Below are 12,109 nucleotides of genomic sequence, written 5' to 3'. Positions count from 1 at the left end.
TCAGCTGGGCATGGTGGCGGATGCCTGTAGTCCTAGCTACTCGGGAGGCTGAGGCAGGAGAATGGCGTGAACCCAGGAGGCGGGAGCTTGCAGTGAGCCTAGATGGCGCCACTGCACTCCAGCCTGGGCAACAGAGCGAGACCATCTCAAAAAAAAGGATGTACTTTTATTCTTTTGCTTGTGGCTCTCCAGTTTTTCTAGCACCATGTATTGACAAGACTATAATTTCTGAATTGTATATTCATGATCCCCTTGCCAAAATTCGTTGACCTTGTATGCATGGATTTGTTTCTGGGCTCTCTATTCTGTTCATTGGTTTTTGTATGTGTGTTCATGCACATGCCATACTCTTTTGCTTACTACAACCTTTACATAAAGTTTAAAATTAAGAAGTATGATGCCCCTAGCTTTGTTCTTTCTCACGATGGCTCAGGTTATTTAAAGTTGTTTAAGGTTACACTTAAATTTTACAATTGTGTTTTCTATTACTGTGAAAAATGACACTAAAATTTTGATAGGGATCACGTTTGAATCTACAAATCACTTTCGATAATATACTTTGACAATATTAGTGATCCTAATGAAATATGAGTTTGTGTCTGCTTCAATTTCTGTCATTATTGTATTTAGTGTATACATTTATTGTTATACACTAGATTTTGTGCTTTATTGTATTTAGTGTATAAATTTTTTATTTCATTTGTTAAATTTATTTTGAATTTTTTATTTTTATAGTGTAAATTGAATTTTTTTCTTTTTTTTGGGAAATTTTGTTGTTACTTTATGCAAATGAAACAAATATTTGTATGTTGGGGCAGGTGTAGTGGTTCATTTTTGTAATCCCAGCACTTTCAGACGCCAAGGCATGTGGATCACTTGAGCACAGGAGTTTGAGATGAGCCTGGGCCTCAGAGTGAGACCATGTTTCAAAAACACACAAAAAAACAACCCGCAAGTATTTACATGTTGGTTATGTATCCTGATACCTTAATGAATGCATTTATTAGTTCAGTTTTTGTTATTCTACTCTAGGGTTTCATATATATGCATGATCATATTATCTACAAACAGTAACTTTTTTTCTTCTTTTGCATGCAGGAGAGCATTGTTCTCCTTTTTATTGCCTAATTGTTGTGATACAAACTTTTGGTAATAATGTTAAGATAGAAGCTGTGGTCCTGGAGGCATGCTTGCAGATCTTGGCTTCAGCTGTGGTCCCTGAAGCAGCCCTGTGTCTGTATATTTTAAGGATTTAACAATGATTACAGTTTGTATAATCTGTTTTTTGACAGGTAAACATCTCCTTTTGTTGGGTCCCCAGGCTGATGAGATTACCTCTGGGGTTGCAGAGGAGAAGGGTTGTAGCTGAGTCACAAGGGTGCTGCTGGGTCTGCTGTGTGGCCTGCCTTTGAGGGTTGTGTTACCAGAGATTTAGACAGTCATAGATTCTTTCTGGGCCCTGGAAAGATTAGATTTCCTTGAGGACATTAATCTATATGGCAGGCAGTAGGATTGGGTTTTGAAATTTGTCTGCATATGATGGCCCAAATACCAGGTGTATAAATGGGTTTAGCTTTTACTGACTACCTGGGAACAGTTTTTTTTTTCTTTTTTTTGTGACGGAGTCTGGTTCTGTCGCCCAGGCTGGAGTGCAGTGCCATGAACTTGGCTCACTGCAACCTCCGCCTCCCAGGTTCAAGCGATTCTCCTGCCTCAGCCTCCCAACTAGCTGGGACTACAGGCGCTTCCATCACACCCAGCTGATTTTTTTTTTTTTTTTGAGTCGGAGTCTCACTCTGTCACCCAGGCTGGAGTGCAGTGGCGCTATCTCAGCTCACTGCAAGCTCCGCCTGCCGGGTTCATGCCATTCTCCTGCCTCAGCCCCCCAAGTAGCTGGGACTACAGGCGCCCGTCACCGCGCCAGGCTAATTTTTTTGTATTTTTAATAGAGACGGGGTTTCACCGCGGTCTCGATCTCCTGACCTCGTGATCCGCCCGCCTCGGCCTCCCAAAGTGCTGGGATTACAGGTGTGAGCCACTGCACCCGGCACGCTCGGCTAATTTTTTGTATTTTTAGTAGAGACGGGGTTTCACTGTGTTAGCCAGGCTGGTCTTGATCTCCTGACCTCCTGATTTGCCCGCCTTGGCCTCCCAAAGTGCTGGGCTTACAGGCGTGAGCCACCGCGCCCAGCCCCTGGGAACAGTTTTCATAGGTCTCTCTGTGGGCCTCTGAGTGTGTACGAGTGGCCACGGACTGTGACTACAAATGGCTTGAACTGAGTTACAGGGCTGCTTCAAGGAGCACAACTGAGGCCAGGATCTGCAGGCCTGCCTCCAGGGTCATGGCTGGGTGTGTCTTCCTGCAGGTCTCTTGATGGGAAGGATCATTTCTGGACTATAGCTGAGATTGAGAACTGCTTCATAATCCTCAGTAAGACCAAGCTGCATGCACCATTTTCTTGTCTGTAGCCATGTCTATGGGCTCTGGAGTTGGCCACCTGGGTGAGGGCCTGCTTTTTCCAAATAACCCTTCCTTGGTCTTTGACTCCACTGAGGTTTCACAACCCTAACTATAGGCAAGCACCATTCTACTTATGTTTTCTAGGAATTTACTACTTAAAATATCTTATGTAAGTGGAATTATACACTGTCACTTTGTTAGTGTCTTATTAAATAATGGTGTCTAAATAGTGTCTTATTAAAATAATGGCTTTAAGATTTATCCTTATTGTATGATCCGACTAGATATTTCATTTGATTCTAAAGAATTTTTCATTGTATGTGTAAGCCATGTAAGCCACATCCTTTTGTTTTTTTTTTGTTGTTTTTTTTTTTTTGAGATGGAGTCTTGCCCTGTCACCCAGGCTGGAGTGCAGTGGCGCAATCTTGGCTCACTGCAAGCTCCACCGCCTGGGTTCACACCATTCTCCTTCGTCAGCCTCCAGCTGGGACTACAGGTGCCTGCCACCACGCCCGGCTAATTCTTTTTTTGTATTTTTAGTAGAGACGGGGTTTCACCGTGTTAGCCAGGATGATCTCTATCTCCTGACCTTGTGATCTGCCTGCCTTGGCCTCCCAAAGTGCTGGGATTACAGGCGTGAGCCACCGCGCCCAGCCAAGCCGCATCCTTTTAAATTATTCATCTGTTGAAGGATGTTTGAGGTTTTTCACTTTTTGGCTTTTGTAAGTAATATGGTTTGGATCTGTGGCGCCATTCAAATCTCACATCAAATTGTAAGCCTGAATGTTGTAGGTGGGGCCTGGTGGGAGGTGACTGGATTATATGGTTGGATTCTCATGAATCATTTAATACCATTGCCTTTGGTACTCTCTTTGCCATAATGAGTGATTTCTCCTGAGATGTCACTTTCTTTCTTTGTTTTTTTGATATCTCATCCATCGCAGTTTAATCTACAAATGAAATTTCTACAGAAACAGGAACTATTTTAACAAAGAAAAAAATCCCTCATTCAGACTTCTTTGGTAGTGGTAATGGCTGCAAATTTGCAGCATTTAGGAAACTACACTATCAACAAGCTTTCCTTTATGAACTGAGATGTACAAAATCTAGAAAGCAGATGAAAGTGAATTATTTCTTCAACATTTTAGTAAAACTTCTGATAATCAGAGTTCAAAGCACATAACAACTCAAGCATAAATGCAGATGGAGAGCCTGGGGAGTTTGATTTCTTAAATTTTCCAAAAAGGTATTATTGCAAACATATAGGATTTCCCCCCATTTTAACCTTACCAGTTTCAAAGGAAAGTAAAGGTACTGGATTACATGAAGACAGCATGTGTGCGAGTGCACACGCATGCAGGGTGGCAGGTAGAGTGTCTAATTCCTTTTTCTTACTACCCAAGTCTCACTTCACAGAAATCATTAGGTAAAGGAAAACCAACGAGGAGTTCTGCAGTTTTCTTTTAATAACTGAGGCTGAGGCAGGAGAATCGCTTCAACCCTGGAGGCGGAGGTTGCAGTGAGCCAAGATCATGCCACTGCATTCCAGCCTGAGCGACAGAGTGAGACTCCACCTCAAAAAAAAAAAAAAAAGAAAAGAAAAACGACAACAAAAAAGATAAAAGGCAGAGAAATAACTTATGACTACCATTTTGTTCATTGTTTTCTGACCATGTAGTAGTTTCTGTTTTTTAATTCTTTCATGCTGTCTTCCCTTGTGTAGTGTTGAGTTTTTGTTTTGTTTCTATTGTTACATGCTTTGATTTCCTTTTTTGTGTGTGTATCTACTACAGTTTTTTTTTTTTTTTTTTTGTAATTTCCAAGAGACATAAAATATCTCATCATTATAAAAGCGTAGCTTGGCCAGGCACAGTGGCTCATGCCTGTAATCCCAGCACTTTGGGAGGCCGATCACGAGGGCGATCATGAGGTCAGGAGATTGAGACCATCCTGGCTAACATGGTGGAAACCCATCTCTACTAAAAATACAAAAAAATTAGCCGGGCGTGGTGGTGGATGCCTGTAGTCCCAGCTACTTGGGAGGCTGAGGCAGGAGAATGGCGTGAACCCAGGGCGCGGAGCTTGCAGTAAGCCGGGATGGCACCACTGCACTCCAGTCTGGGCGACAGAGTGAGACTCCATCTCAAAAAAAAAAAAAAAGCCTAGCTTAAGATAACAATCTAACTTCTTTTTTATTCACATAGGGTCTTGCTTTGTTTCCCAGGCTGTAGTGCAGTGGTGCATTCACAGCTCAGTTCGGCCTCAACTCTCCAATATCAAACAATTTTCCCATCTCAGCCTCCCAAGTAGCTGGGAATACAAGTACACGCCACCAGGTCCAGCTAAGTTTTTTGGTATTTTTTTTGTAGAGACAGGGTTTTGCTATGTTGCTCAGGCTGGTCTTGAATTCCTGGGCTCCAGAAATCCACCTGCCATGGCCTCCCAAAGTGCTAGGTTTACAGGCATGTATCATCAGGCCCAGCTGCTGTTTTTTTTTTTTTTTTTTTTAATGGAATCTTGCTCTATCACCCAGGCGGGAGTCCAGTGGCACGATCTTGGCTCACCACAACCTCCGTCTCCTGGGTTCAAGCAATTCTTCTGCCTCAGCCTCCTGAGTAGCTGAGACTGCAGGCACCTGCCACCACACCTGGCTAATTTTTTTTTTGTATTTTTAGTAGAGACAGGGTTTCACCGTGTTAGCCATGATGGTCTCGATCTCCTGACCTCGTGATCCTCCCGCCTCGGCCTCCCGAAGTGCTGGGATTACAGGCGTGAGCCACCGCACCCAGCCCCAGCTGCTGCTTTTTAAAAAAAGACTAAATAGCATTCTGAAATCTTTATTTTATTTTATTCCTGTATTTATTTTAGAGACAGGGTCCTGCTATATTGACCAACTGGTTTTGAACTCCTGGCCTCAAGCAAAAGTTAACCTCTATGTATAAAAATATTAAACAGTTTTACTCCCTTCAACACACTATTTATGTCACACTTTACATCTTTTTATATTATTATATACCATTAACAGATTATTGAAGCTATATGCTTTATTCACTCTTTCATTTTTTTCTTTTTTAATTAGGAACTTTCAAATGACTTTTTTTTTTTTTTTTTTTTTTTTTTTTTGAGGTGGAGTCTCGCTCTGTAGCCCAGGCTGGAGTGCAGTGGTGTGATCTCGGCTCACTGCAATCTCTGCCTCCCAAGTTCAAGCGATTCTCCTGCCTCAGCCCCCAAGTAGCTAGGATTACAGGCACCTGCCACCATGTCCAGCCAATTTTTGTATTTTTAGTAGAGATGGGTTTCACCATGTTGGCCAGGCTGGTCTTGAACTCCTGACCTCAGGTGATCCACCCGCCTTGGCCTCCCAAAGTGCTGGGATTACAGGTGTGCGCAACCGCACCCAGCCTCAAATGACTTTAAAGTTTGCTGATTTTATCCTCTGTATAACTGAGTCTCCTTGTTAAAGCTTTCTGTTAAAACTTTTTAGTTCTACTATTGTGTGCTTCAGCATATCTCCTTGGTTCCTTCTTAATGATTTCTCTTTATTATAATTGATTTTCTTCATACATGGTTGCAAAAAATTTAGTAATCTTTGTACTTTTGCATCTTATCGAGATTTTTTAAGATAATTATTTTGAATTCTCTGTTAGCCATTTTTTTCATCTGTATTAGCAATTTATTTTTTATTATTATGCTCTAAGTTCTGAGGTATATGTGTAGAATGTGCAGGTTTGTTACATAGGTATACACATGCCATGGTGGTTTGCTGCACCCATCAACCCGTCATCTACATTAGGTATTTCTCCTAATGCTATCCCTCCCCTAGCCCCACCATTCCCTTACAAGTCCCGGTGTGTGATGTTTCCCTTGGTGTGTCCATGTGTTCTCATTGTTCAACTCCCACTTAGGAGTGAGAACATGCGGTGTTTGGTTTCCTGTCTTTGTGTTAGTTTGCTGAGAATGATGGTTTCCAGCTTCATCCATGTCCCTGCATAGGACATGAACTCATCCTTTTTTATGGCTCCATAGCATTCCATGGTGTATATGTGCCACATTTTCTTTATCCAGTCTACCATTGATGGGCATTTGGGTTGGTTCCAAATCTTTGCTACTGTAAACAGTGCTGCAGTAAAAATACGTGTTCATGTGTCTTTGTAGTAGAATGATTTATAATCCTTTGGGTATATATCCAATAATGGGATTATGGGGTCAAATGGTATTTCTGGGTCTAGATCCTTGAGGAGTCGCCACACTGTCTTCCACAATGATTGAACTAACTTACACTCCCACCAACAGTGTAAAAGCATTCCTATTTCTCCACATCCTCTCCAGCACCTGTTGTTTCCTGACTTCTTAATGATTGCCATTCTAACTGGCATAAGATGGTATCTTATTGTAGTTTTGATTTGCATTTCTCTAACGACTAGTGATGATGAGCTTTTTCTCATATGTTTGTTGGCCACATAAATGTCTTCTTTTGAGAACTGTCTGTTCATATCCTTTGCCCACTTTTTGATGGGGTGGTTTGGTTTTCTCTTGTAAATTTGTTTAAGTTCTTTGTAGTTTCTGGATATTATTCCTTTGTTAGATGGGTAGATTGCAAAAAAATTTTCTCCCATTCTGTAGGTTGCCTGTTCACTCTGATGATAATTTCTTTTGCTGTGCAGAAGCTCTTTAGTTTAATTAGGTCCCATTTGTCAATTTTGGCTTTTGTTGCCATTGCGTTTGGTGTTTTAGTCATGAAGTCTTTGCCCATGCCCGTGTCCTGAATGGTATTGCCTAGGTTTTCTTCTAGGGTTTTTATGATTTTAGGCCTTACATTTACGTCTTTAATCCATCTTGAGTTAATTTTTGTATAAGGTGTAAGGAAGGGGTCCAGTTTCAGTTTTCTGCATATGGCTAGCCAGTTTTCCCAACACCATTTATTAAATAGGGAATCCTTTCCCTGTTGCTTGTTTTTGTCAGGTTTGTCGAAGATCAGATGGTTGTAGATGTGTGGTGTTATTTCTGAGGCATCTGTTCTGTTCCATTGGTCTGTATCTCTGTTTTGGTATCAGTACCTGCTGTTTTGGTTCCTGTAGCCTTGTAGTATAGTTTGAAGTCAGGTAGCTTGATGCCTCCAGCTTTGTTCTTTCTGCTTAGGATTGTCTTGACTATATGGGCTATTTTTGATTCCATATGAAATTTAAAGTAGTTTTCTCCAATTCTGTGAAGAAAGTCAGTGGTAGCTTGATGGGAATAGCATTGAAGCTATGAATTACTTTGGGCAGTATGGCCATTTCATGGTAATTGATTCTTCCTATCCATGAGCATGGAATGTTTTTCCATTTGTTTGTGTCCTCTTATTTCCTTGAGCAGTGGTTTGTAGTTCTCCTTGAAGAGGTCTTTTACATCCCTTGTAAATTGTATTCCTAGGTATTTTATTCTTTTTGTAGCAGTTGTGAATGGGAGTTCACTCATGATTTGGCTCTCTGTCTATTATTGGTATATAGGAATGTTGTGATTTTTACAAATCAGTTTTGTATCCTGAGACTGCTGAAGTTGCATATCAGCTTAAGGAGATTTTGGGCTGAGACGATTGGGTTTTCTAAATATACAATCATGTCATCTGCAAACAGAGACAATTTGATTTCCTGTCTTCCTATTTGAATACCCTTTCTTTCTTTCTCTTGCCTAATTGCCTTGGCCAGAATTTCCAATACTATTTTTTTTTTTTTTTTGAGATGGAGTCTTGCTTTGTCACCTAGGTTGGAGTGCAGTGGCGCGATCTTGGCTCACTGCAACCTCCATCTCCTGGGTTCATGCAATTCTCCTGCCTCAGCCTCCCAAGTAGCTGGGATTACAGGCATGTGCCGCCACACCTGGCTAATTTTTGTATTTTTGGTAGAGACAGGGTTTCACCATATTGGTCAGGCTGGTCTTGAACTCCTGACCTCCAGTGATCCACCCACCTCAGCCTCCCAAAGTGCTGGGATTACAGGCATGAGCCACCACACCCGGCTTTCCAATACTATTTTGAGTAGGAGTGGTGAGAGAGGGCATCCTTGTCTTGTCCCGGTTTTCAAAGGGAATGCTTCCAGCTTTTGCCCATTCAGTATAATATTGGCTGTGTTTGTCATAAATAGCTCTTATTATTTTGAGATACATTCCATCAGTACCTAGTTGATTGAGAGTTTTTAGCATGAAGGGGTGATGAATTTTATTGAAGGCCCTTTCTGCATCTATTGAGATAATCATGTGGTTTTTGTCATGGGTTCTGTTTATGTAATTGATTACATTTATTGATTGGCGTATGTTGAACTAGTGTTTCATGCTAGGGATGAAGCCGAGTTGATCATGGCGGATAAGCTTTTTGTTGCGCTGCTGGATTCCTTTGGTTTGCCAGTATTTTATTGAGGATTTTCACATCGATGTTCATCGGGGATATTGGCCTGAAATTTTTTCTTTTGTTGTGTCTCTGCCAGGCTTTGTTATCAGGATGATGCTGGCCTCATAAAATGAGTTAGGGAGGAGTCCCTCTTTTTCTATTATTTGGAATAGTTTCAGAAGGCATGGTACCAGCTCCCCTTTGTACCGTTAGTAGAATTTGGCTGTGAATCCATCTGGTCCTGGCTTTTTTTGGTTGGTAGGCTATTAATTACTGCCTCAATTTCAGAACTTGTTACTGGTCTATTCAGGGGTTCAACTTCTTCCTGGTTAAGTCTTGGGAGGGTGTATGTGTCCAGGTATTTATCCATTTCTTCTGGATTTTCTAGTTTATTTGCGTAGAGTTGTTTATCGTATTCTCTGATGGTAGTTTGTTGCTGTGGGATCAGTGTTGATATCCCCTTTATCATTTTTTATTGTGTCTATTTGATTCTTCTCTCTTTTCTTCTTTGGTAGTGTTGCTAGTGGTCTATCTATTTGGTTGATCTTTTCAAAAAACCACCTCCTGGATTTGTTGATTTTTTTTTTTTTTTGAAAGGGTCTTTCGTGTCTCTATTTCCTCCAGTTCTGCTCTGATCTTAGTTATTTCTTGTCTTCTGCTAGCTTTTGAATTTGTTTGCACCTACTTCTCTAGTTCTTTTAATTGTGATGATAAGGTGTCAATTTTAGGTCTTTTCTGCTTTCTTTTGTGGGCATTTAGTGGTATAGATTTCCCTCCAAAGACTGCTTTGGCTGTGTACCAGAGATTCTAGCAGGTTGTGTCTTTCTCAAAGTGCTGGGAGTTACAGGTGTGAGCCACTGCACCTGACCCCTTCTGTTTTTTATCTTTGTTGGTTTAAAGTCTGTTTTATCAGAGACTAGGATTGCAACTGCTGCTTTTTTTTTTTGCTTTCCATTTGCTTGGTAAATATTCCTCCCTCCCTTTATTTTGAGCCTGTGTTTGTCTTTGCACATGAGATGGGTCTCCTCAATACAGCACACTGATGGGTCTTGACTCTAATTTTCCAGTCTGTGTCTTTTAATTGGGGCATTTAGCCGTTTTACATTTAAGATTAATATTGTTACATGTAAATTTGATACTGTCATTATGATGCTAGCTGGTTATTTTGCCCATTAGTTGGTGCAGTTTCTTCATAGTGTCGATGGTCTTTACAGTTTGGTATGTTTTTGCAGTGGGTGGTACAGGTTTTTCTTTTTCATATGTCCATCCTTCAAGAGCTCTTCTAAGGCAGGCCTGGTGGTGACAAAATCTCTCAGCATTTGCTTGTTTGTAAAGGATTTTATTTTTCCTTCGCTTATGAAGCTTGGTTTGGCTGGATATGAAATTCTGGGTTGAAAATTATTTTCTTTAAGAATGTTGAATATTGGCCCCCACTTTCTTCTGGCTTGTAGGGTTTCTGCAGAGAGATCTGCTGTTAGTCTGATGGGCTTCCCTTTGTGGGTAACCTGACCTTTCTCTCTGGCTGCCCTGAACATTTTCTGTTAGCCATTTTTTAGATCTGTTTTTTTTTTCTTTAGACGGAGTCTTGCTCTGTCACCCAGGCTGGAGTGCAGTGGCGCAATCTCAGCTCACTGCAGCCTCTGCCCCCTGGGTTCCAGCGATTTTCCTGCCTCAGCCTCCTGGGTGGCTGGGACTACAGGCACATGCCACCACGCCCTGCTAATTTTTGTATTTTTAGTAGAGATGGGGTCTTGCCATGTTGGCCAGGCTGGTCTCGAACTCCTGACCTTGGGTGATATGCCCGCCTTGGCCTCCAAAGTGCTGGGATTACAGGCGTGAGCTACCACGCCTGGCCTAGATCTGTGTGTTATTGTTAGTGGTTCCTGGAGCATTTTTAGTTTCCTTTAGTGGTGTTATGTTTGCCTGATCCTTCATAAGTCATGAAGCCTTGTTTTGATGTCCTTGCATCTGAAGGAGTAAATACCTCTTTCAGTCATTATAGACTAGTTTGGGGAGGTAAATATCTTCTGTTGGATTCTGGGCTGATGAGATTTCCACTGAGATTGTAATAAAGTGTTTCAGATCCAGGTCACATAAGTCCTACTGGGTCTGCAGTGAAATTCATGCTTGGGAGATCTGTTATCTGGGCATCAGACAGTTGTGGATTCTATCTATTTTCTGAGAAGACTGAACTTTCTTCAAGATGTTGATCAATATGACTGGCACTGAGGAAAAAAGCCTCCAGTTATATCTGCAGATTAAGGTGCTGATACAAATCAATGTGAGCAGGTGTGGCTCCCGCTGTGTCGCTCTTGCGAGGTATTTGGAAATGCTCTAACCTAGTCATTGGACAGGTTCCTAAATGAGCAGTACTGACACAGCTAAGAGGGTGTGGAACTGATTCATAGGGCTGCTTCAGGATACACAGCTGAGACCAAAGTCTTCAGGTCTGTTTTTGGGTTCATGGCATTTCTCCCTCCAGATTTCTGGGTTGGCAGGACTTCTTTCAGACTCTAGGTGACAGAGACCAGAGCTTGGTTATAGGACTGCTTCACGATTCACAGTGGGAATAAAGTCAGCATGCCTACAGGGGCACATACAGGTGTGTCTTTTGGCAGGTCCCAGGTTAGGAAAAAATTCTTCTGGACTTTGGTTGCATGGACTTGGAATCAGGTTATAGTGCCATGTCAAGATCCACCATAAATAAATATTGGCAAGCCTACATCCAGGGGCACAGATGGATGTTTCTCTCTGTGGGTGCCTGGGCAGGATTTCTTCCACACCATGACTGATATGTGCAAAGGGTGGATTTTGGGCTAATTCAGAGATCACAGATAGAACCAACTTCTAAAGGCCTTTCACCTGAGGCATAGGTGTCTTGGTTTAGGTGTCTTCACAGATGGTGCTAGTAGCAGGAACAAAACCAAATGGTCTACAGCTAAGTCTACAATGAAAATTGGACATATTTTATTCTGTAGCTGGGACTGTGATGGGCAAGCATGCCACTCAAGCAAGGGCATGCCTTTTCAATACAGCCCTCCTCAGTCTTGGGTTCACAACCCTTGACATGGATTCCAAAGCTCCCATAAAGTTCCTTTTTTCAGGACATAACTGCTGCTTTTTTATAACTGTAGAAGTTGTGGGTAGAGAACCTCCTGCCATCTTACTGTGTTTTCAGTTTCTGATATATTCTATGTCAAATTTATCTGATTTCAAATTCAAAATTTCTGAAATAAAATGCTCACATTTACTCATTGTGTAATAAATAAATGTATTGAAATGCT

At 41.6% G+C, this 12,109-nt stretch overlaps 1 protein-coding gene across 6 annotated transcripts in view; it reads left to right on the top strand.

Annotated features, from left to right (window-relative positions):
• The window catches only part of ZNF721 (zinc finger protein 721), a 58,217-nt gene that overhangs the window by 29,103 nt on the left and 17,005 nt on the right, over positions 1-12,109 (top strand). The window contains exon 1 of one of the 6 annotated variants that reach the window (XM_055384247.2): positions 2,367-2,431. The exons of the other annotated variants lie outside the window; for them this stretch is intronic. The gene's annotated coding sequence lies outside the window, so the exon portion shown is untranslated. Of the gene's footprint in view, positions 1-2,366; positions 2,432-12,109 lie in introns of those variants that run through there. 6 annotated transcript variants of the gene reach the window in all.

The sequence above is a fragment of the Gorilla gorilla genome, chromosome 3, assembly GCF_029281585.2.
Source record: "Gorilla gorilla gorilla isolate KB3781 chromosome 3, NHGRI_mGorGor1-v2.1_pri, whole genome shotgun sequence".
Taxonomy (NCBI): domain Eukaryota; kingdom Metazoa; phylum Chordata; class Mammalia; order Primates; family Hominidae; genus Gorilla; species Gorilla gorilla.
The sequence above is the reverse complement of the archived record's forward strand: the minus strand, read 5'-3'. Positions and strand labels throughout refer to the sequence as shown.